The following is a 24,331-nucleotide window of genomic DNA, read 5'->3' as shown; positions in this document are numbered from 1 at the left end:
TATAAACATTGATATGATTGCATCACTGTAGTACACTGATTTTAGATCTTTTGGATATATACAGAGGAGTGGATAACTAGGTCATATAGTAATTCCATTCCTACTTGTTTAAGGAATCTCCATACTGTTTTTCAGAGTGCTTTCACAAAGTGGTTTCACGATGCAGTCCCACCAACAATGTATGAGTGTACACTTTGCCCCACATTCTCAACAACATTTATGTTTATTTGTATTCTTAATAATTGCCGTTCTGACTGGAATGAGATGAAATCTCAATGTACTTTTAATTTGCTCTTCCCTAATTGCTAGAGATGTTGAATATTTTTTTCATGTAATTGTTGACCATTTGTATTTCTTCTTTTGAGAAGTGTCTGTTTAGTTCCTTTGCCCATTTATTGATTGGGTTATTTAGAGGGTTTTTTTTTTTTTTTTTTTTTGGCGTTAAGTTTTTTGAGTAATTTGTATATTCTGGATATTAATGCCTATCTGAGGAACAAGTAGCAAAGATCTCTCATTCTATAGCTCTCTTTATGCTCTTTTTTTCCTTTGCTGTGCAAAAAACTTTTCAATTTGATGTTATCTCATTTAATCAAAGTGGTCTAATCTATTAGTGATACATTCCATTGAATTTTTAATCTGGGTTATTAATTCTTTCATTTCTAGGAGTTACTATTAACTTCTTAAGAATCTCTCTTCAGGGAGGGGCCCAGACGCTTCCTCACTGGTGAGGGCTTGGAGCTACTCTGCCAAATTGGCGTGGGGTGTCCGCCCAGACCTATTCCATCATGTCCAAGGTTTCCTTTAAGATTACGCTGACGTCGGACCCACAGTTGCCATATAAAGCACTTAGTGTTCCTGAGAGTACACCTTTTACAGCAGTCTTAAAATTTGCAGCAGAAGAATTTAAAGTTCCTGCAGCAACAAGTGCAATTATTACTAATGATGGAATAGGAATAAATCCTGCACAGACTGCTGGAAATGTTTTTCTAAAGCACGGTTCAGAACTTCGAATTATTCCTAGAGATCGTGTTGGAACTTGTTAATGTCTGCTACTTGGAACATACAATTACTTTTCAGAATAAATATTGGTATTTTTTGTTGTTGTAAATTTAAAATCAGGCATTTAGCATACTACGAAAACACGAGAAGTCAGTGAAACAATGAAAAGTGGACTCTTCTGGTCCCTTCTTTGTTCATGATTTTCATGTGCAGAGGGAATGCTTGTGAGTAGCGGGAACTGCCACCACAGAAGGTCTTAGAGTTGTTGATTGCTACCTCACAACACAAGTACGGAGTTCATTTGTGAAAATGGATTATCCAACTGTGTTTTTTACCTGGATGATTCTGATAATTCTTTCTGGAGAATTTTTGGAAAATTAAAATTTACTTAATCTTACATATTTGTATTGAGTTAAAAATGTAAAAGGAAATGAGTCATAGATGGAAGTTTGCTAGACAGCATCTGACTTACAGACTCATAAATAGTTTGATTTTTAAGTGTATAGTTTGTGATGATGATGATAGACATATCAATGATGGTTAACTGTCTTGACTTTATCATTTAGTTTTGTAAGTTTTAGACTTCATGTGTCATGTAAATTACATTTAATTTAGTACCAGAGGACCAAAAATCTTACTTTTGATCTAACCTTTATGTATATAAAGTCACATCCCATAACAAATAAGTCTTTTAACAGTCATCTTGGCAGAATCCAGTATATGTAATAGTGGGAATTGACAATGCAGTACAAACGTCCTTTACTGAATTATGCATTTCTGTATCAGTCTTGTGTAGTACAATGTTTGAGACAGAAATCTTTTAGAAACCATTGTCCTTTGGAGGATAATATTTCTAAATAACTTTGAAGAAGAGAGTGTTGTTGCACAGAAAATATGAAGAATACAACAAAGTTTAAAGATACCAATTGAAAATTCCAATGAATTAAAGACCTGACTTTAAAAAAGTGCTAATATTTTTCAACCAAATGGATAAGAAACCAAGTAAAGAAAGATGAGAAAGACTGGTTGACGAGGCTTTTGCAAGGAGGAAAGCAACAAGCACCTAGTGAAGAGGAAACTAAAGTGTCACAGAAATAGCCAGCTAGTTGGACAAAGCTGTGGAGGGTATGTTGGAGAAAACTGAAAGTGAAAACAAAATATTTGACTTAATCTAAGTAGCAGAAGGCAGTTAGACAGTGGCCTTGCCTGCATACAGATTTCAAAGTACCCCTTATGACAATTCAGAGAATATAATAAAAAGTTATACTTGATCTTAAAAAAAAAAATAATCTCTCTTCATTGAAGTGATCTTTTGCTTCCTGTATTTTCACTCCTTCCTTTTTCTTTTAGTTCATTGAACATTTTAACTATGAACTTCCTAAATTCCTTCTCTGACATTTTCTCCACTGCATTGTCAATGAAATCAGTTGTTGAAGCATTGTGACCTGTTTGTGGTGATTTTTCTCTACTTTTTCATATTGTTTACATGCCTATTCATCTATTGGGATCGTTACCACTTCTTTTAAGCACAGTACAACTTTGTGAGCTTCTTTCTCTTAAGAGCCTGGGTTGGGGGTTTATCAAAATATTGATACTTTAACTCAATGTGTGATCTCTGATGATACTAATATCAGCACCACTTTGAGAGCCAAGCTTCATACTATTAAACCTTATGAAAAACAAAAAACTTGCTGATATTGTCCTCCGCAGTACCTTAAATTCAGGTACAAACTAGTAATAAAGTTCTGGAATAGGTCAAAAATTATTAAATTCAGTAAAATTGCTATAACATCAAATGAGAGCTAAAAGGAAGAAGAAAGGTTGGGCAAAAAAAGAGAAAAGAAAGAAAGAAAGAGAGAAAGAAAGAAGGAGGGAGGAAGGAAGGAAAGAGAAAAAGTAGAAAAGAATAATACACACCAAAGTAGAAAGGAAAAAAGATGGATGGTGGGTATTTAAGGCAGCAGCAGATAAAGTAAGAGTGTAAACAGGAGTTAAGAGGAGCAAGTAAAAACTGATCTAGAAAAACAAAGATAAAGCGATTCTAATTAATGCTTTAAACCATTAGAAGAAATACATTCAGATGTGTTGAAAGTATAGCATTGGTTTTTATGGAAGCAACTATCAATGATGTTAAAGAGCGACACATATGATCCAAGTTGACATTAGAGTTGTCGATAGTAAACCATGCCAAGGTAAAGAAAATTCTTGTTATCAATAAATGGGATAGATTCAAACTAAAAATCTTTTTCTCAGCAAAAGAAATAATCAGTGAGGTGAATAGAGAGCCTTCATTTTGGGAGCAAAATTTTATCACACACACATCAGAGCACTAATCTCTACAATATATAAAGAACTCAAAAATCTTAACACCAAAAAACAAATAATCTAATCAATAAATGGGCCAAGGAACTGAACAGATATTCCTCAGAAAATAATATACAATCAGTCAACAAATATATGAAAAAATGTTCACTATCTCTAGTAATTAAAGAATGCAAATCAAAACTAATCTAAGATTTCATCTCACTCCAGTCAGAATGGCAGCTATTAAGAATACAAACAACAATAAGTGTTGGCAAGGATGTGGGAAAAAGGGCAAACTATTACATTGCTGGTGGGACTGCAAATTGGCACAACCAAAACAGAAAGCAGTATGGAGATTCCTTGGAAAACTGGGAATGGAATAGCCATTTGATCCAGTTTATACCCAAAGGACTTAAAAACAGCGTACTACAGGGACACAGCCTCATCAATATTTATAGCAGCACAATTCACAATAGCTAAATTGTGGATCCAACCTAGATACCCTTCAGTAGATGAATGGATAAAGAAAATGTGGCATATATACACAATGGAATATTAATCAGCATTAAAAGAGAATAAAATTATGGCATTTGCAAGTAAATGGATGGAATTGGAGAATATAATGCTAACTGAAGTAAGCCAATCCCAAAAAACCAAATGCCAAATGTGTTCTCTCATATAAAGATGCTGATTCCTAATGAGTATGGAGGAGGGGATCATGGAAAGAATAGAGGAACTTTAGATAGGGCAAAGGGGAGGGAGGGAAAGTAGGGATATGGGGATAGGAAAGACGACGGAATGAGACAGACATCATTACCCTTAGTACATGTATGAAAACATGAATGGTGTGACTCTACTTTGTGTTCAACAAGAGACATGAAAAATTGTGCTCTATTTGTGTAATATAATTGAATTGCATTCTGCTGTCATATATAACTAATTAGAATAAGTACAATAAAAAATTAAAAAAGAAAGAAAATTCTTGTTGAATCTGGGTTTGGATTTCATTCAGATTTGGGACTTTTAGCAAATGTCCATCATATTTTGACTGTGGCCCTCTCCATAGTTGCTGGGGCACAGGAACCACTTCCCCAGTTGCTATGACCCCCCCACCCTAAAAGAGCAAATTCTGGTTTTTCAGTTCAGGGGCCTGCGGCTGACTGCTTATAAGGTACAGTCTTGAATCCCATTTGTTTTCTATTGTGCACAGGAGTTCAGGTTGCAGAGCTCTGGAGTGTCCCTATGATTGCTGTGGGTCACTCTGTACCTGTTCCCCTCTATAGGATTCTTTTCATGGTGGTGTAGGGACTGTTGACTGTGTATAAACTCAGGTCCTGTGGTTGTGGATTTTCTGCTGGTGTTCTGTGGTGCAGAAGCATCCTCTCTAACCTATCACTGGGGTACTAAAGTAAAGGGATTCAAATGGTTCACCTGGGTTCTAGTTTCCATTGCCCCAGGTGTTACAATGATTAATGCAGGCTCTAGTTAGTGTCCAAATAACGCCCTTTCACTCACCAGTTGGGACCACGGGAAAGACTGGTAGCCAGGCCAGGCTGGGAACAGTCACTATCTGCTGCCTTGGATCAAGCAACTTTCCACCTTAATTGATTTCCCTCTGGCTGAGGTAGGGATCTGGATGCCCTCCCCTTAGGCTTCCTGGTGTACTCAGGCAACTTCGCCTAGCAGCCTTCTGCTGGCTGCAGCCACCATCCAGGAACCAGACCTCTATGTCACTGTATGTTCAGATAGCTTCTCTCAAATATGGTCCTACAAACAAGGGGACAGTCCCCCTAGGCTTCTTCAAACACACAGTCTTCCATGGTGACTCACCCCAATGTCAGTGGTTGGGGCTGGAGTATTTCTGATGGATCTGTTTTCCTCTGCTCAGGGCCAAAGCTCCCTTGCCCCTCTCCCTCCTCTGCAGGGAGACTGAGCAAAGAGCTGGGTTAGAAACTCTTCCCTGGATAGGTCTGCTCCACCCCAATCCCCTTGATCATGTTTAGGGTGAAGGGGAATGGGTTTCAGGGATTTGGGGCTATTAGTGGTCCCTTTAGAAGTTCCTTCTAGCCAGATTACTAAGAGATACCACTGGAGGGGACTTCCCTCTGGTTTAATTTGCAGCTATTTGAACATGGGAAGATGCCATTTTGATTTAAGGGGGTGACTTACTAGTTAGTTGAGGCTTCCACAAAATGGCTGTGGGCCCTGAAAGACCCTTCTATTCACAATTTGGTTTTAAAACTGTTTGATCTGCCTCAAGGACACTTCTGTTCCCATCATCCTTTAAATTTTGTCTCCCTCTTCAAATAGTTAAGTGGGTGAGCTTGAGAGCTCTGTTGCCCCTCCCCCTTGACCCACCTGATCTGAGCTCAGGGTTAGAACACTCTGCATTTATTTTCCACTCTGGTAACCAATATTTAAGTCTGTCTAGGTCTCAGACTTTGTAATATTGAGGATCAGAGCATTTATTTTGTCACCCACCTCTCAGTTCTGCTTTTCCTTCACAGCCTGCTGTCTGTGTTATGAGGGGTCAGGAATCAGTGCCTGGCTCCTTTCAACCATCTTCTCAAACCTCAAATCCTTCTTGAATTATTTTTTATTATTGGTGATCATAGTATAATAATATTTGGGAATCTGAAAGTCAGTGATAAGCATTAGGGACAGAGTGTGTGGACCTGCTGAAATTGTTCATACATTTCTTCCTACAGTGTTCATCAGGATATCAGTAGAATCCTTTACCTAAAGAGAATTTGTTATCTGCATTAGGCTCTCATTTCTTTGAGGGCAGAGTACTAAACCTTTAGATCATATTGACTTCAAAACTTACAAGTTGGTAGATTTAAATTTAGAACCTATATCCCTGCAGCTAAGCAGAAAAAATATCCCTGAACACTTAAACTTCATCTTTTTAATTGAATAATTAACCATTCTGAGTGCTTAATCCCTGTCAGTGATCCAAATAAATAGAAAGAAGAGCTTTCTATTGATCAAGATGCAGTTAGAAAAAAAAAAATCACCTGGTTTGAAATCAGGCAGATAAAGGTTTGAATTTCTACCCTGCTGCTTGCTTATGTAGTTATAGGCAAATTAATCTATCTAAGCCTCAGTTATGCCTCTTATAAAATATAATGATTCAAATTTTATCACAAGCTATTGATTTTTATCTCTTAAACACTTCTCAAATGATACTCTCCCCACTCACTCCCACCCTCACTTTGGTTACCATCTTGCCTCCCCTCCCTGCAGTAATTTCATTATTCTTTCTGCTTCCATTATGGTCAGTGGGCTATCTCTCACCGTGAGTGTACTAACAAACAGCTCTCTCTTCACACACACACACACACACCAAATTAATAAAAAAATTAAATTTAAAACTCACTTATAGTTTTTGCCGATTTCAGTGACTAAATACTCCTAGCTTTGGCCACCATGTGATTTCATTGAACATTGAGCTGGGAAGAGATGCAGCCAGTCAGCCATGTGGAACCAGCTACTGCTCATGTTAAGTTCCGTATCCCTCACCTCAGGTTATAACCAGCTTAGTCCTGTGAGATATAACTATGGATAAAACACTGTCAACCTCTTGCTAGTTATTGGTGATGTTTCCCCTGCTCATATTTTTGAGACTAATTTAAAAAATTTCACCAGCAGAAGACAAAAAAATGAACATGAGAAATATTATATTCTTACTTAATACTATCTTAAATAGAACCTAAATATAACTTGTTAGAAAATCCTTTTGACTAATTTCAGTCAAATTACAAGTTAAAAGGAATTAATTAATTTATTAAAGTGCAACATAATGCTTCATAATATTATAATAAGAAATTATAAAATAATGCCTTACTGTGCTTAATACACACACACACACACACACACACAAGCGATTAACAAATGATTTTACTAATTTCAACTATAAAGTTTACTACAGCAAGAAATAAAAAATTTTCCCAAATAAAATGAGTAAATGGAAAATGGGGCTGAGGTGAAAAAATATATATCCATGCTCATGACATGTCTTAGCTTTGCTTTATGAAATAGGATCTAATATTATTTTTTAACAATAATTAAATTAATTTCCTCTTTCACTCCATATCTATCTCCTGATGTAATAAATCAGTAAATCAGAAACCTTAAAATAGGGAACGATAACTTCTTAAACTCTAGAGGCAATTTGTGAGAGCGGAAGATTACCTTTCCTGTACATATGCCTTCAACCTCCATCCTCTGAAAGAGCAAGGGAGATAGGGACAGGGACAGGGACAGGGTTGGGAAGAGAGGAATTTAAACATCCAAGCATGAAGTTAAAACTCAGGGAAAACAACTGTTTAAAGGCAGCTAGAGGAAAAAAAAAAGTAGAACATATTGCAATCTTGGTCAATTAGTAGAATTCTCCATGTGCATTCCTCCTCCTCCTCCTCCTCCTCCTCCTCCTCCTCCTTCTCCTCCTCTTCTCCTTCTTTTTTAGTGTTTCATTCTTCAATTATATTGAAATTAAAAGGAAATATTAAAGTAAGGACTAAAATTCTTTATCCTTCTGTCTTCTAACCATAGCCTCTTGGGGAACCAATATTAGGAGTTTAATGCATGTACTAATTATTTTCCATTTGTCCACAGACATACACTCTGACTCTGCTCTGTAACAAAATCAAAAAAGGAAATATTCTGTTTTATCATACTAATTAAAAGCATAAACTCTAGATATAAAATGCCTAAGTTTTAAACTCATTCAGATCATTTTTTAACCGAGAAAATGTGGGCAAAAAAAGTATAAAAATGGCTAAAAATACACAAATTCTTAAGGCAAATAGGAAAGCAGAAAAAGGAGAGTGGCACTCTCAAATGCAAAAACTTATTGCAAAACAATTGTAATCAAAATATTATGGTACATAAAATAAAAACAGGCCACTGAAGAATTTGATATTAGGGGTTTTTTCAGATATATAAGGAAATGAGCACCTAGGAGCACAAAAAACTGTATGGGTGTCAGTGTTCATATGAACAGTCTATACAATAAATTTCCCAACACTTTTGATCAGGAAATTCCTATATGAGAATTAAACTCTAGCCATACTCCCAATTTTGTGTGCAAAACATGCCACCTTAGAGGAATATAAATTCATTTCTTCACACATATCAGGGCACTTATTCATCTACCTTCTGCTTACAGGTCATTTGGACCAGTATTTCCAAATTCAGGGCAACCCTTCTCCTAGGCTTCTCTTCCTTAAAGAATATTTAGCAGATCAAAACAACAACAAAAATAATAAAAATAAAAACAACAATAATAATCATGTCCTATCATCAGATGCAAATCTGTAACCTTTGTGGAAAGGATCAGTGCTAGATTTCCCTTTCTGTGGCTAACATGCTATGCCAACTATCCCTGAACCTTTCTTTCTCTATCACAGAAAGCAATGTGAAAATTCTCCCATGAGTTCCCCATAGGTTTTCTAGCTATAATTCAATGGAAAAGTGGTATAAAATTTATTGAGATCTCTGACATAGATTGTAAACATAGCTATTCAAAGCATTCTACTGTTAAAATATTATATATGTTCTAGACTATAATTCACCAAGACTACTGATAGAATCATGGCTGTTTCTCACTTGTCTACAAGCACAGTATTGGTATCTACCAAAACCATGGATAGGGTCACCAGAGGAGAGTAGATGACTATAGCACAGTGTCAGAGTTGAGCTCACACACACAGGAATTGATGGTGAATTGTATTACCAGTTGCGTCTTTGCCAAATGACAAAAAGACATACAAGATATACAGAAAATTTATAGAAAAATTTAGCCATAATGTCTCTTTCAGCTGGACAACTTTGCCTTATTTTTATGCTGAAAATAGTGAATAGTGAAAAGCCAAAAAGGTTTTCCAGATACAGAAAATATCCTGTTAATTAACCCTAAGTGGACAAGTATCTACAATTATCACACAATCCCAGAAGGTGAACATCTTCTAGAGGCGAGGTTGTTACTTTGTTTAAGGCTAGCTTTCACACAAAGGACAATCATGAGGAATGTATCCAATTTAAATTGAGCATTCACTGGCTCCCTTAAGCAACACAGATTCTCAGGCACTGTTATGATTTGTATGTGATGTATTCCCCAAAAGTTCATGTGGGAAACAATGCAAGAAGGTTTAGAAGAGAAATGATTGGATTATGAGAGCCTTATCCCATTCAGCAGATTAATCCCCTGATTGGAGTAACTGAGTGGTAACTGAAGGTGGGTAGGGTGTGGCTGGAGGAGGTGTGCCCTTGGGGTAGGTATTTTGTATCTGGCGAATGAAGTCTCTCTGCTTTCTGATCAAAAAGCTGCCACACTTTTCTTCCATGATGTTCAGGCTCACCTAGAGCCCTGGGGAATTGAGCTAATTGTGTATAGACTGAGACCTCTGAAACCATGAGCCCCCAAATAAACTTTTCCTCTTCTACAATTGTTCTGGTCAGTCTTTTAGTTACAGCAGCAAAAAAGCTGACTAAAATGTGCACCACAGTAAATTATTCATTGATTAAAGAATTAAAGAAAAAAGGGCATGACATTATCTGTCAGTGAGCATCAAATATTTGTAGCATCCTTCATATTGTAGAAGCTGCATCCAGTTAATGTATGGTCATATGACTATCTCTGGCTTATCAAATGTAAACACAAATGCCTTATGTCACTTCCAGGCCAAAGCAGTTGAGTTAACATGCTAGGTTGGGGTGTTGCTCGGTGGTAATTTCTGCCTAGGATGCCCAATACTCTGGATTCAACTCCCAGCACTGGAGGAAAAAAAAAAAGTCAACATGCTTTTTCTCTTTTCCTCCCTTCATTTGTCACAGTAATTTGGAAGCTCTGTCTTCCAGATGGCAGTTACAAGATTTAGTACTGACCTATGTCAGACCTTCTTTGGAAAAAACTATGTACTTGTATTGTGTTAATTTATTTACATGCTGTTCAATTTGTTATTGCAGTATGGTATAGTTTATCCTGACCAACAAAATGGGTAAATAGTTTTATAATCTGTTTGTGGGGAAGGACTTTGTAGCTATGAACCTAAAAACAGAAGCTAAATAAAGAGATTTGGCTATCCAAAATTGGTTACTATTGTATGCCAAAATACCAAAAATTAAATCACTAAGGAAAACATTTCAAATATATGTAACAAAAAGTTTTATTATCTTATTATCTCATATGAAGAATTCTCAAAGGTCAATACAAATTACATGTAGGAAAACATGCTATGAAGATTTTAAGATATATCATTAAGAATTACCTCTTATTGCCGGTAACAGAGACCAATATTAATCAAGTAGAAATTTATCTTTGATGTAAAAGAAATTTAGAGACAAGAGATCTAGGACTCTTAAGATACTTTCTAATTATTACCCTGTATCCAGACTGTTTCTTTTTTTTAAAATCATTGATATGTAGTTTCCATTGACAAGGTCAATCTTGACCTAATTTGGCTACTGAGGTTCAAACCATCTTGTTTATTTTCAAGTAATTTCAGTAAGGATTTTCCAAATGCCATACTCCAAAACCTATATCTCATTAGCCACCTCTGTCTTCAGAAATACTGAAAAATTCCCAATGTTATGTTAATGATTAAGGGAAGAACAGACACCATGTAGAATATACATCTTTGTTCAACCAAGCATTGATGTCCTCTATCATAAAAAGAAAATACAATTTCTTTTTCCCTAAAGAAGCAACCCCAATGTCACATCCAGTTATGGCATCCATCCCAAAGTCCAGGAGACCTGGTCAACATGAAATCCCTTCCATTGAATCTGAAGAAAGTATCTCCTAGTCCTTAAGCCTTCAGACAAAAAGAAAAAGACTTTGTATCTACACTCAGCACTCACTACAGTGAACTCAAAGAGAAAACAAACCCTGGGGCCAAAACAACCAAACAAACAGGAAAATACCCCAAACAGAAAAAGTAGGAGTGGAAAAACACAAAAATCCCTCCTCCTATTGGACAAGAATAAGAAAAGTGCCCAGTCCCTTAGCCATTTGGAAACCCCAACTGAAAGGATCTTTTTGGTTCATTGTTCTCCAAGGCCTCTAGTTCAGCCCTCTGAGGTGGGCACTGAGGGCATCTCCCTTCTGGCAGCGACATAATTTCTAGCCCTTGTTGGTAATGATTCAAAATATCACAGGTTATTTTAGTAGGTAAAACAGTGACAATTGAAGGGCAGATTTGTATTATTCCTGGCAAGATAGTTTTCTCAAAAATATATGAGACTTTTCATTACTTCAGGTCTAGTTTATTTCATGAGTACTATCTACAGGTAAAAATCTCATCTGGACATAATTTTTAGATCTGAAAACTCTCTTTTACTTTTCAGCTTCTGTTCTTTGTTTCAGTGGGAAGCCTGCCTTAATTAGGCAGGTTTATGATGAGTGACAATTTAGACTGACAAAAGTAGGGAAGGAGGTCAACATAAAGTTTGACAAAAAGATTTGAGTAACAGAGTAATATCATGGTAAATTCTACAATAGAAAATACTGTAATTCTTGCTTTAATTTGCTTTAGTTTTGTAAATAAATATTTTATGCACCCTAATACACCCTAATACAACATCAAAGTTGTATTACTTTCATTTCTATAAAATTATGCAATAGGAACAAATTATTTTAATTTTGCAATAAAGTTGTTTATCTTATATAAGGCCAAAGATATATTTCTAAAATTAGTAATCATTATGAGAAAAATCAAGCCAATTGGGTATAACAATTAATAATTTTTTAAAAGTAACAATTATGAAAGCTGGTGGAAGAGAAAAATAGCAGAAACACTTTCATAGAAAGTGTTTTCTTAAGATACCACTATTATTATATTCAGAAAATTAAAGTAACAGTTTTTATTATCTACATTTTTTCCAATGAGATTTTAAAACAACCACTTCAAATTAGCTGTATCTAAGCAACCATCATTTTCCTACTCTCATAACAATGAACATTACCAAATACCACATTTTACTTAACAATGATTTTGAAAGATATTAATAATATGTCAACAAAGCTAGATTATTTCAAATTTCTACATAATCACTTATGCATGTCAGGTTTACACCTTTAAGAAAGCACATAATATATTTTTATATCAATTAAAGAATATGAATTCCATTGCAACATATATGTTTTTAGGGAAAAGTAGCAAAATAAAATGATAAAAATATGATATAAAGAATTTTGTTTGTAAAAGATCAACTTTTATTTCATGCACTATTTCAGTAAGATACTAAATTCAGTATATTGACTGAAATCATTATACTTTTCACTGGAATTGGACAAATTGAGCTGCTGCTATATCAGTATTGCCTTGAATAATTATATGCACACTGAAGTTTGAAAAGTACTGCATTAAAATTTCTAAATTGAAGGGGAAATAATGAAAAGTAATTAATCAAACAAGCTTGAAGTATATAAAATACAGGGATATTTGCTGTATTAATTTTCACAAGCTGCCAAAACAAAATACCACAAATTGGGTTGCTTTAACAACACAGACTTCCTGTCTCATGGTTCTGGAGACAAAATGTCCAATATCAAGATCTGTCAGCAGCACTGGTATTTTCTGAGTGTTATGAGGAGAATCTGTCTTATTCCTCCGTCCTAGCTTCTGTTGTTTCCCAAGAAATCTTTGGTGCTCCTTGGCTTGGAGCTCCATCGCTCTGATCTCAGCCATCATCTTCACCCAGTGCCACCCTGTTTTTGTGTTTATGTCTATTTGTCTAAATTCGATCTTTTTATAGTACTCATATTGAATTAGGACCCACTCTGATGACTTCATTTTTCCTCATTTCCTCCCAAAAGATACCACTTGCACATGAGATAATATTCTTGAGGTTCTGGGGGCCAGATCTTCAACATATCCCTGTTAGGATAGTGCAATGCAACTGATAACATGAATATTTATAAAAATATTTAAAACATGCAAACTTTACATATGAAATGAACCCAACAGAATGTGTCATTTCCTCAAAAACATATCTTTTGAGTTTCCTTTTCTTCTTTAAAAGGAATATGAGAGATAGAGCAATCACTAAAGAATCTGGATTAAGCTCACTGTCACTAATTACATCATGATAGAAAAATTATAACCTCCTTGTACTTTAGTTTTCTGTCTCTCAAAAAAAAATGGATTCACAGATATGATTTCTAAGGTAACATATATATACTTCTTTTTCTCAATTTAGAAATAAACACATGGATATGGTTAGAAATCATACCTCACACATTATGAAAGTATTTGTTTATGAAATTTAAGTTATCATCCATTCAAAACTCTCAGCAACCATATGCAACTACAATGAGCAGTTCTTCCCCCCACCCAGGAAGACATAATGTATAAAAGTTTTCTGTTTTTGTTATTTCTTTATATATTTATTTATTCATTATTTGCTTTTTTTAGATATACATGACAGTAGAGTGTATTTTGACATAATATGCATACATGGTATATAGTTTATTCTAGTTAAGATCCAATTCTTGCAGTTATACATGATGTGGAAATTCACTGTGATGCATTTGTATATGTACATAGGAAAGTTGTGTGTGATTCATTCCACTATCTTTCCTATTCCTATCACCACACCTTCCCTTATTCCCCTTTGTCTAATCCACTGAACTTCTGTTCTTCCCCTCCCTACCCTTTATGTGTATTAGTATCCACATTATCAGAAAGAACATTCAACCTTTGGTGTAGGGGGATTGGTTTATTTCACTTAGCATGATAATCTCCAGATCCATCCATCTACAAGCAAATGTCACAAAGCCCTTCTTTTTTATGGCTGAGTTAATAATATGTTGTGTAAATATTCCTTATCTTCTTTATTCATTTATCTGATAAAGAGCACTGAGGTTGGTTACTTAGCTTAGCTATTGTGAATTGAGAAGCTATAACCATTGATATGGCCACATCATTATAGTATGCTGATTATAACTCCTTTGTGTATATACTGAGGAATAGGAAAACTGGGTCAAATGGTAGTTCCATTCCAAGTTTTCTGAGGAATCTCCATACAACTTTCCACAGTGGTTGCACCAATTTACAGTTCCACTAGTAATGTATAAGTAAAAGCTTTTCCCCCACATCCTCTCCAAAATTTATTGTTATTTGTATTCTTAATTGTTGCTATTCTGACAGGAGTGATATGAAATCTCAATATAGTTTTTAAATTTGCATTTCTCTAATTGCTGGAGATGATGAACATTTTTTCATATATTTGTTGGCCCTTTCTTTTCTTCTTCTGAAGTGCTTATTTAGTTTCTTTGCCATATACAGACTGGATTATTTGGAGGTTTTTGGTACTAAGTTTTTGAGTTCTTTATATATCCTGGAAATAAATGCTATCTGAGGTGCAGGTGGTAAAGATTTACTCCCATTTCTATAGGCTCTCTCTTTCTGTTCTTGCTTATTTCCTTTTCTGCAAAGCTTTAGTTTGATACCATCCATTTACTGATTCTTGATTTTACTTCTTGCACTTTAGGAGTCCTGTTGAGGAACTCAGTTCCTAAGCAGAAATGATGGAGACTTGGGCTTACACTTTCTTGTCTAATGCGTAGGTTCTGGGTCCACTTTGTTGAATTTTGTGCAGGATAAGAGATAGGACTCAATTTCATTCTGTACATACGGACTTCCAGTTTTTCTAGTACCACTTGTTGAAGAGGCTATCTTTTCTTCAATGTATGTTTATGGCACCTTTGTCTAAGATGAGACAACTGTATTTATGTGGGTTTGTCTCTGTGTCTTGCATTCTAGTCCTTTGGTCTTCACGTATGTTTTTGTGCCAATACCATGCCATTTTTATTACTATAGCTCTGTAGTATAATTTAAGGTCTGGTATTGAGATGCCCCTTGCTTCACTTTTCTCGCTAAGGATTGCTTTGGCTATCTGGGGCCTCTAATTTTTCTAAATGAAATTCATGACTGCTTTTTCTATTTCTATGAAGAACATCATTGGAATGCTAATAGGAATTGCATTAAATCTTCATAGTTCTTTTGGTAGTATTACCATTTTGACTATATTAATTCTGCCTATTCAAGAACATGGGAGATCTTTCCATCTTCTAAGGTGTTCTTCAATTTCTTTCTTTAGTGTTCTGTAGTTTTCATTGTGGAAGTCTTTCACATTTTTTATTAGATTTCCAAGTTTTTTTGCTTTTTTTTTTTTTGAGGCTAATGTGAATGCGATTGTTCTTTTAATTTTTAAGCTGATTCATCATTGGTGTGTAGGAATGTAATTGATTTATAGGTGCTTATTTTATATCCTGGTATTTGCTGAATTTGTTTAAGAGTTCTAGAAATTTTCTAGTGAAGACTTTGGGAATCTAAATATAGAATAATATCATTGGCAAATAGGAATAGTTTGAGCTCTTCTTTTCCTATTCATATCCCTTTAAATTTATTTTTTCTAATTGCTCTACATACACTTTTAAGGACTACGTTGAATAGAAGTTGGTAAAGGAAGGCATCCCTTTCTTGTTCCAGTTTTTAGAGAGAATTCTTTCAGTTTTTCTCATTTTAAAATGATGCTGGCCTTGGTTTTGTTGTATACAACTTTTACAATGTTGAGGTATGTTCCTACTATCCCTAGTTTTTCTAGTATTTTATACATTAACTCATCAGCAGATGTATGCGGGAGCCCAATTAATGACAACTATATGTTGTCAAATGTTTTTTCTGCATCTATTGAGATAATCATATAATTATTTCTTTAATTCTACTGATGTAGGAATTATTTTTATTGATTTCTGTATGTTCAACAACCTTACATTGCTGGGATGAATCCCACTTGATCATGGTGTGCTATCTTTTTAGTTTTTTTTTTGTTTGATATTTGCTAGTATTTTATTAAGATTGTTTGCATCTATTTTTATCAGGGAGTTGGTCTGAAGTCTTCATTCCTTGATGTGTCTTTGTCCTCTTTTAGTATCAGAATGATACTAGCATCATAAAATGAGTTTGGAAGTATTTCTTCCTTTTCTAATCCATGGAATAATTTTAAAAGGATTGGTATCAGTGCTTCTTTGAAGATTGGTAGAACTTGGCTGAGAATCCATCTGGTTCCATGCATTGATGATAGGCTTTTGATGCCATCTTCAATTTCATTGCTTGAAACTGATCTGTTTAAATTTTCTATGTCCTTCTGATTCAATTTGGGTAAGTCATATGTCTTTAGAACTTTGTTTATGTCTTTAAGATTATTTGAATATAAATTTTCAAAATAGTTTCTGATTAACTGTATTTCAGTAGTATTCATGGTGATATTTCCTTTTTCATCATGGATTTTAGTAATTGCAGTTTTTTTTTTCTTTCTCATGATTAGCTTGGCTAGGGGTTTATCAATTTTATTTTTTCAAAGAACCAAATTTTGTTTCATTAATTTTTTTGTTTCAAGTTCATTGATTTGTGCTCTGATTTTTAATTATTTTCTGTCTTCTACTGCTTTTTGTGTTGATTTTTTCTTCTTTTCCTAGGGCTTTGAGATGTAAAACCTTCTAAGATAAACAAAAGTTAAAAGAATTCACAACTAGAAAGCCTGCACTAAAAAATATTGAATAAAGTAGTTCTTGAAGAAGAAATGAAAAATAAAAATGAAAACCAGCAAGGGAGAAACTACACTAGAATAGTCAATCAAAAGAAAAACTAATTCAAATTAAAAAATAATAATAATAATTCAAAGTGTCAGGGAATAAAAAACATTTCTCAAAACATCATTGAATGTAAGTGACCTAAACTCATCAATTAAAATACACAGATTGGCAGATTAGATTAAAAAACAAGACTCAAACCAGCAGACCCACTCCAGAGCCCAGACCTAGGCCTAGGACTGCCCTCGCCAACCCATGCATGAGCCCAGGCCCAGGTTAGGCCCAGGTCCACCCCGTCGACAGGCTGACCCACACTGAAGCTCAGCCCCAAGCCCAAGATTGCCCCCACTGACCTGCTGACCTACGCCAAAGCCAAGGCCCAGGCCAAGGACCTCCCCCACTGACCTGTGCAGGAGCACAGGCCCAGGTTAGGCCCAGGTTTGCCCCACTGACCAGCAGACATATGTGGGAGCCCAGGCCCAGGTCAAGCTGAGCACCAATCTGTGGGCCCACTAGGGAGCCCACCTCCAACTTTGGACACTGCAACCATCACCATAGCCTTCCCCACACAGTAGCGTCCACCTTGCCACAACACACAGGGCCTAGAGCAGCTGCACCTCTGAACAGGCAGCCAAAAGCAAGTGTTAGGCCCACCCTTTCAGCCCCATCTCTGAAAGTGGTTGTACCCATCTTTAAACTCCCCACTGCTATCTTGAGTAACCTATGCTATGCCACCACCACCTTTAGTTGCAGTAGCACCCATCACAGGACACAGGCAGAGACTGGAAACCCAACACCAAGGTGAGGTACAGATAATCTGCACAGATACCACAAGATTATAGAGTAGAAACTGTAATACCTCAGATCCACATTGCAAGAAAGGAAAACACATAGACAACATGAAAAAAACAAGGGAAGAAAGTGCCCCAAACAAACAAGAATACTACAATAATAGAATCCATGGACAGCGAAGTTGAGGGAATGCCAGAGGAGAAGTTCAGAATATACATGATTAAAATGATCTGTGAATTGAAGAATGATCTAAGTAAGCAAATACAGACAAAAATTGATCATTCCAACAAAGAGATAAGAGAACAAATACAGGCAACCATTGATCACACCAATAAAAAGATAAGGGAGCAAATACAGGTAGCAAAAGGTTACTTCAAGAAAGAGATAGAAACTCTGAAAATGAAGTAATCAGAAATCCTTGAAATAAAGGAAAAAAATAAACAAAATTTTTAAAAAAATCAATACAAAGCATCACCAACAGACTAGATCACTTGAAAGACTGTATGTCAGATAACAAAGACAAAGTATACAATCTGGAAAACAAAGTTGACCACACAGTGAAGATGATAATAAAACATGAACAGAACATCCAAGAACCGTGAATAGCATCAAAAGACCCAATCTAAGATTTATTTTAATAGAAGAAGGCACAGAGATTCAAAAGAAAGGAATGTACAATTTCTTCAATGAAATAGTATCAAAAAATTTCCCAAACATGAAGAATGAATTGGAAAATCAAATGCAAGAGGCTTACAGGACACCAAAGGTACAAAATTACAACAGATCTACACCAAGGCACATTTTAATGAAAATGCCTAGCATACAGAATAAGGATAGAGTCTTAAAGGCCACAGGAGAGAGGAATCAGATCACATATATGGGGAGACCAATTTGTACCTCAGCAGATATTTTAACTCGGACCCTCAAAGCCAGGAAATCCTGGAACAACATATACCAAGCTCTGAAAGAAAATAGATGCCAATCAAGAGTCTTACATCCAGCAAAATTAAGCTTCATATTTGATGATGAAATAAAAACCTTTTATGATAAATGAAAGTTAAAAGAACTTACAGTGAGAAAGTGTGCACTACAGAGAATTCTCAGCAAAATATTCCAGTAAGAGGAATACTTGGAACGAAATTAAAAACAATATAAATCACCAAAGGGAGGAAATACATGGAAAGGCCAATCAAAGGAGAAACCAAGTCAAGTTAAAAACCAAAAACAAACCAAAATGTCCAGGAATACAAATCATATTTCAATAATAGCCCTAAATGTGAATGGATTAAACTCATCAATTAAAAGACAGAGACTGACAGATTGGATTTAAAAAAAAAAAAAAGACCCAACAATATGTTGCCTTCAAGAGACTCATCTCATAGGAAAAGACATCCACAGATTGAAGGTGAAAGGGTGAGAATAAAACATACCACTCACATGGACCATTCTCATATTACATAAAGTGGACTTCAAACCAAACCTAATTAAAAGGGATAAAGAAGGACATTTCATACTTCTGGGGATTCTTATGTCAACAAGACATAACAATCATAAATATCTATGCCCCAAACAATGAAGCAACTATATATGTCAAACAAATCCTTCTCAAACACAGGAACCAAATAGACCACAACATAGTAATACTGGGTGACTTTAATTCACCTTCTCTCACCATTGGATAGATCTTCCAAACAAAAACCAAAAAAGACACTTTAAACTCTTAATAAATAATTTGCACTTAACAGACATATATAGACTATTCCATTCATCAACGAGCAAATACACTTTCTTCTCAGCGGCACATGGATCCTTCTCCAAAACAAATGTTATGCCACAAAGCAAGTCTTAGCAAATACAAAAAAACCAGAGATATTACCCTTTATTCTATTTGACCATAATGGAATGAAATTAGAAATCAATGATAAAATCAAAAATAAAGCTATTCCAACACCTGGAGACTAAACAATACACTACTGAATGATATATGGATAGCAGAAGACATCAGAGAGGAGATTAAAAAAAATTCCTTAGAGGTAAATAAAGACTCCAGTACAACTGATCAAAATCTCTGGGACATTATAAAGGCAGTACTAACAGGAAAGTTCATTGCATTAAGCTCATTCATTAAAAAAAGAAAAAGTCAACAAGTAAACCATTACATCTCAAAGCCCGAGAAAAAGAAGAACAAACCAACACCAAAAGTAGTAGAAGGCAGAAAATAATTAAAATCAGGGCAGAAATCAATGGCATTAAAACAAAAGCAACAATTCAAAAAATTGACAAAAAAAAAAAAGCTGGTTCTTTGAAAAAATGAAGAAAATTGACAAACCCTTAGCCACCCTAATGAAAAGAAGGAGAGAGAAGATCAAATTAATAACATTTGTGATGAAAAAGGAAATGTCATGACAGACACTACTGAAATACAGAAGACAATTAAAAACTATTTTGAAAATTTATACTCCAGTAAAATAGAAAACCTCAAAGACACTGACAAATTTCTAGAGGCATATAATCAACCCAAACTGAGTCAAATGACATACACAACTTAAACAGCTCAATTCAAAGCAAGGAAATAGAAGATATCATCAAAATCCTACCAACCCAGAAAAGCCCAGAACCAAACAGATTCACAAGTTAGTTCTACAAGATGTACAAAGAAGAATTAATACCAATACTCATCAAATTATTTCATGAAATAGAAAATGAGGGAACCCTTCCAAATTTATTCTACGATGCTAGTATCATCCTGATACCAAAAGCAGGCAGAGACATATCAAGGAAAGAAAATTTCAGACCAATATGGCTGATGAACATCCATGCAAAAATTCTCAATAAAATTCTGGCAAATTGCATACAAAAATATATTTTAAAAATAGTGCACAATAATCAAATGAGATTCATTCCAGGGATGCAAGGTTGATTCAACATACGGAAATCACTAAATATAATTCATCACATCAACAGACTTAAAGATAATAATCATATGATTATATAAGTTGATGCAGAGAAAGCATTTGACAAAATACAGCAACATTTCATGTTCAAAATACTAGAAAAATTAGGGATAGCAGGAACATGCCTCAACATTGTAAAATCCACCTATGGTAAATCCAAGGCCAACATCATTCTAAATGCAGTCATATTGGAAGCATTCCCTCTAAAAACTGAAACAAGACAGTGATACCCTTTTTTCCCAGTTCTTGAAACTCTAGCCAGAGCAATCAGAATCTGTCTAAAAGAAATTAAAGGGATACACATAAGAAAAGAACAACTCAAACTATCAGTCTTTGCTGACAATATGATTCTATACTTAGAGGACCCAAAAAACTCCACCAGAAAACTTCTAGAATTAATAAATGAATTCAGCAAAGTAGCAGGATATAATATCAATACCATTAATCAAATGCATTTTTATACATCAATGATGAATCCTCTGAAAGAAAAATTAGTAAAACTAACCCATTTACAATAGCCTCAAAAAAATTAAAAAAACTTGGGAATCAACAAAAGAGGTGAAAGACCTCTACAATGAAAACTACAGAACACTAAAGAGAGAAATTGAAGAAGGCCTCAGAAGATGGAAAAATTTCCCATGCTCTTAAATAGGCAAAATTAATATTGTCAAAATGGCCATGCTACCCAAAGCACTATTCAATGCAATTCCAATTAAAATCTCATCATTCCTTACAAAAATAGAAAAAGCAATTGTGAAATTCTTTTGAAAAAATAAGAGACCCAGAATAACCAAAGTAATCTTTAGCAAGAAGAGTGAAGCAGGAGGCATCACAATAACAGACCTTAAACTGTATCACAAAGCTATAATAACAAAATCAGCATGGTATTGGCACCAAAACAGGCATGTAGATCAATGGTACAGAAATAGAAGACATAGAGACAAACCCACATAAATACAGTCATCTCAAACTAAACAAAGATCCCAAAAAACACACATTGGAGAAAAGATAGCTTCTTCAACAAATGGTGCTGGGAGAACTGGAAATCTATATGCAGCAAAATAAAATTAAGTCCCTATCTCTCACTAAATAAGTGCCTAACATTACATTTCAAAGTCCTTCCACAAGCAGTCCTGTGGCTCTCTTCAAAACCATTCTCTGCATACATAGTATAATGTTTTAGATATGTGGTATCCCACAAGAACTCATATGTTAGAAAATGCAAGAAGGTTTAGAAGTGAAATGATTGGGCTATAATAGCCTTAGCTCAACCAGTGAATTAATCCCCTGATAGAAATTAACTAAGTGGTAACTTAAGGCCGGTAGGGTGTGGCTATAGGAGGTAGGTCATTGCGGGTTTACCTCTGGTGTATATCTGGCAAATGAAGTCTCTGCTACCTGTGTGATTTCCTCAGCCACTTTCCTCTACCTCACTCTTCTGCCATGATATTCTACCTCATTTCAAATCCCAGGGAATGGAGCTGATGGTCTATGGACTGAAACTTCTGAAACCCTAAGCTCCCAAATAAACTTTTCCTTCTCTAATTATGTTTGCAGATCACTGCAACAAAAAGCTGACTAAAACACATATGTACATGTAAGTGCACACTCCCCTTCCACAAGCAATGGTATAGTACACACATATTCTGAAGCTTTCTTCTTTGACATTGAATTTTCTTTCTTTTTTTAACTGATTTTTTAAAAAAATAAGTGACAGTGGAATGCATTACAATTCTTATTACACACATACTGAATCTTTTTATATGGCAGCAGCAGCAACTTTCCAACATCAAACATCCTTAGAGTATTTTGGAATAGATATATAAAAGGAATGCCAGCTTATAAGTTTCTTTAAAACTGCAAAAAAAAAAACTATCTTAAACGGTCATTATTACTTATAAGATTTATAAAATTATTTATAAGATTAAGAATATAATTTTGTTCTTAATGTTATAACATTTTTGTGATAATTGACTTAAAGAAAAGTGTAAAAAAATTTATGATTGTATTTGAGAAAGAACGCTTCAGTAATATTACATACACCAATCAGTTCTCCTATCATCTGAAAGCCAAAGGTGTTGAAATCAACACATTCTTAAACAACAGAGAGAATCAAGCATGAGGTTGAGGTAAGATGTGTAACTGAAATAGGTTGGGAATAATTTTGGCTACCTGAGCTAAAGAAATCAGCTGAGAAAAGACTCAAATGGAGGTCCAATCAGTATATGATACAAGAAGGAGGTTAGTTTAAGGAAAAGTGATTCTCTGCAGCCTGACTGTTCAGAAAAACCTTCTGTATCCTCAAAGTCCTCCTCATTAGTCTTTTCCCTTTAGTTCTCCTATCCTGTCAACTACACAAAACTCTGGGCTCTAGGGCAGGGCATCTAATAAAATGTCTGCTTATATAATAGACATCTAATAAATATAGTTTGGCCACATGAATGAACAAAAGGAAAACGCTAGTATCTGGACATTTGACAGCAACTTAGAAAAGATGAATACTGTCCTCACTGTTAATGTTTAATACAATCTGATGTACTTGATTTTATGTGCCTTCAGGGAGAAATAGTTTTAACGTGTTGTTAATTCAGATGAATGACTGCCTAAAGAAGGCTATTAGACTCATAATCAAGAATTTTCTCTGTAGTTTGGAGTGAAGAAACAGTTATAACTTGATATTTTCCACCCAGTATCACTACTTTCAACAATTGAAATATATATGATTATAATATACAATGAAATAATATAAAAAGTAATATATGGCTTCTGATTTATGGTTTCTATTAAGTGTAGTAACTTTTAACTCATCATTACAAATACAGAAAAAAAGTAAGTTGCTTTCATTTTCATATCACTGAAGATAATGTCAACTTCTAGCCCTCACTTTATGTTATCCAAAACTTTTCCCATCATTTTAGATTCCCTTCACCTTCTCAAGTGTTGTGTTTAAATTCTGGGAGCCTCTATATTGTCATGAGGTCAATGTGCTTCCCTGGGGTGAAGTGTAGAGTCACGGGAATCTTCCTTTTCATCATTATCTATCCACTTATATATGATGATATGCATATTATCCAAACTGGTCTTTTGCACCAGGTAAACAGGTATTGCCACTGTGACCCCAATATTGAAATATTACTTTGAACTTCAATCTGAGAATTGTCTTGTTTGGTTTCTTCATTATACTGCATGCCCTTCCTGAGAAATAAAAATTGTTCTAATTTTCTGTACCAAAGGATGATTATAAAGGCATTAGTAAAGAACAGAAGGAAGAAGATTCATCAGTTAATACACAAAAATAGGTTTTATCATTTCTTGACTTACCAGTTCTTAATAGCTAGAATATAAAGTCAATCGTATATCCTCTTCTGTGAAGTGTCTGCTCAATTCCTTAGCCCATTTATTGATTGGATTATTTGTCTTTTTGGTGCTAAGTTTTTTGAGTTCTTTATATATCCTGGATATTAATGCTGTATCTGATGTGCATGTGGTAAGGGTTTTCTCCCATTCTGTTAGCTCTCTCTTCACTTTATTATTTCCTTTGCTGAGAAGTTTTTTAGTTTGAAACCATCCCATTTATACAATCAATCAAGGAATATATGAATAAATGTTCAACATCTCTAGAAATTAAAGAAATGCAAATTAAAACTACTCTAAGATTTCATCTCACTCCAGTCAGAAAGTC

General features: G+C 34.9%; 1 pseudogene; it reads left to right on the top strand.

Annotated features, from left to right (window-relative positions):
- Positions 1–785: 785 nt before the first annotated feature.
- On the top strand, positions 786–1,358 carry LOC114095114 (ubiquitin-fold modifier 1 pseudogene; annotated as a pseudogene).
- The last annotated feature ends 22,973 nt before the right edge of the window (positions 1,359–24,331 follow it).

Source organism: Marmota flaviventris, chromosome 6 (genome assembly GCF_047511675.1).
Source record: "Marmota flaviventris isolate mMarFla1 chromosome 6, mMarFla1.hap1, whole genome shotgun sequence".
NCBI classification, from domain to species: Eukaryota; Metazoa; Chordata; class Mammalia; order Rodentia; family Sciuridae; genus Marmota; species Marmota flaviventris.
Note: the sequence above shows the minus strand (reverse complement) of the source record. Positions and strands in the feature narration are given on the sequence as shown.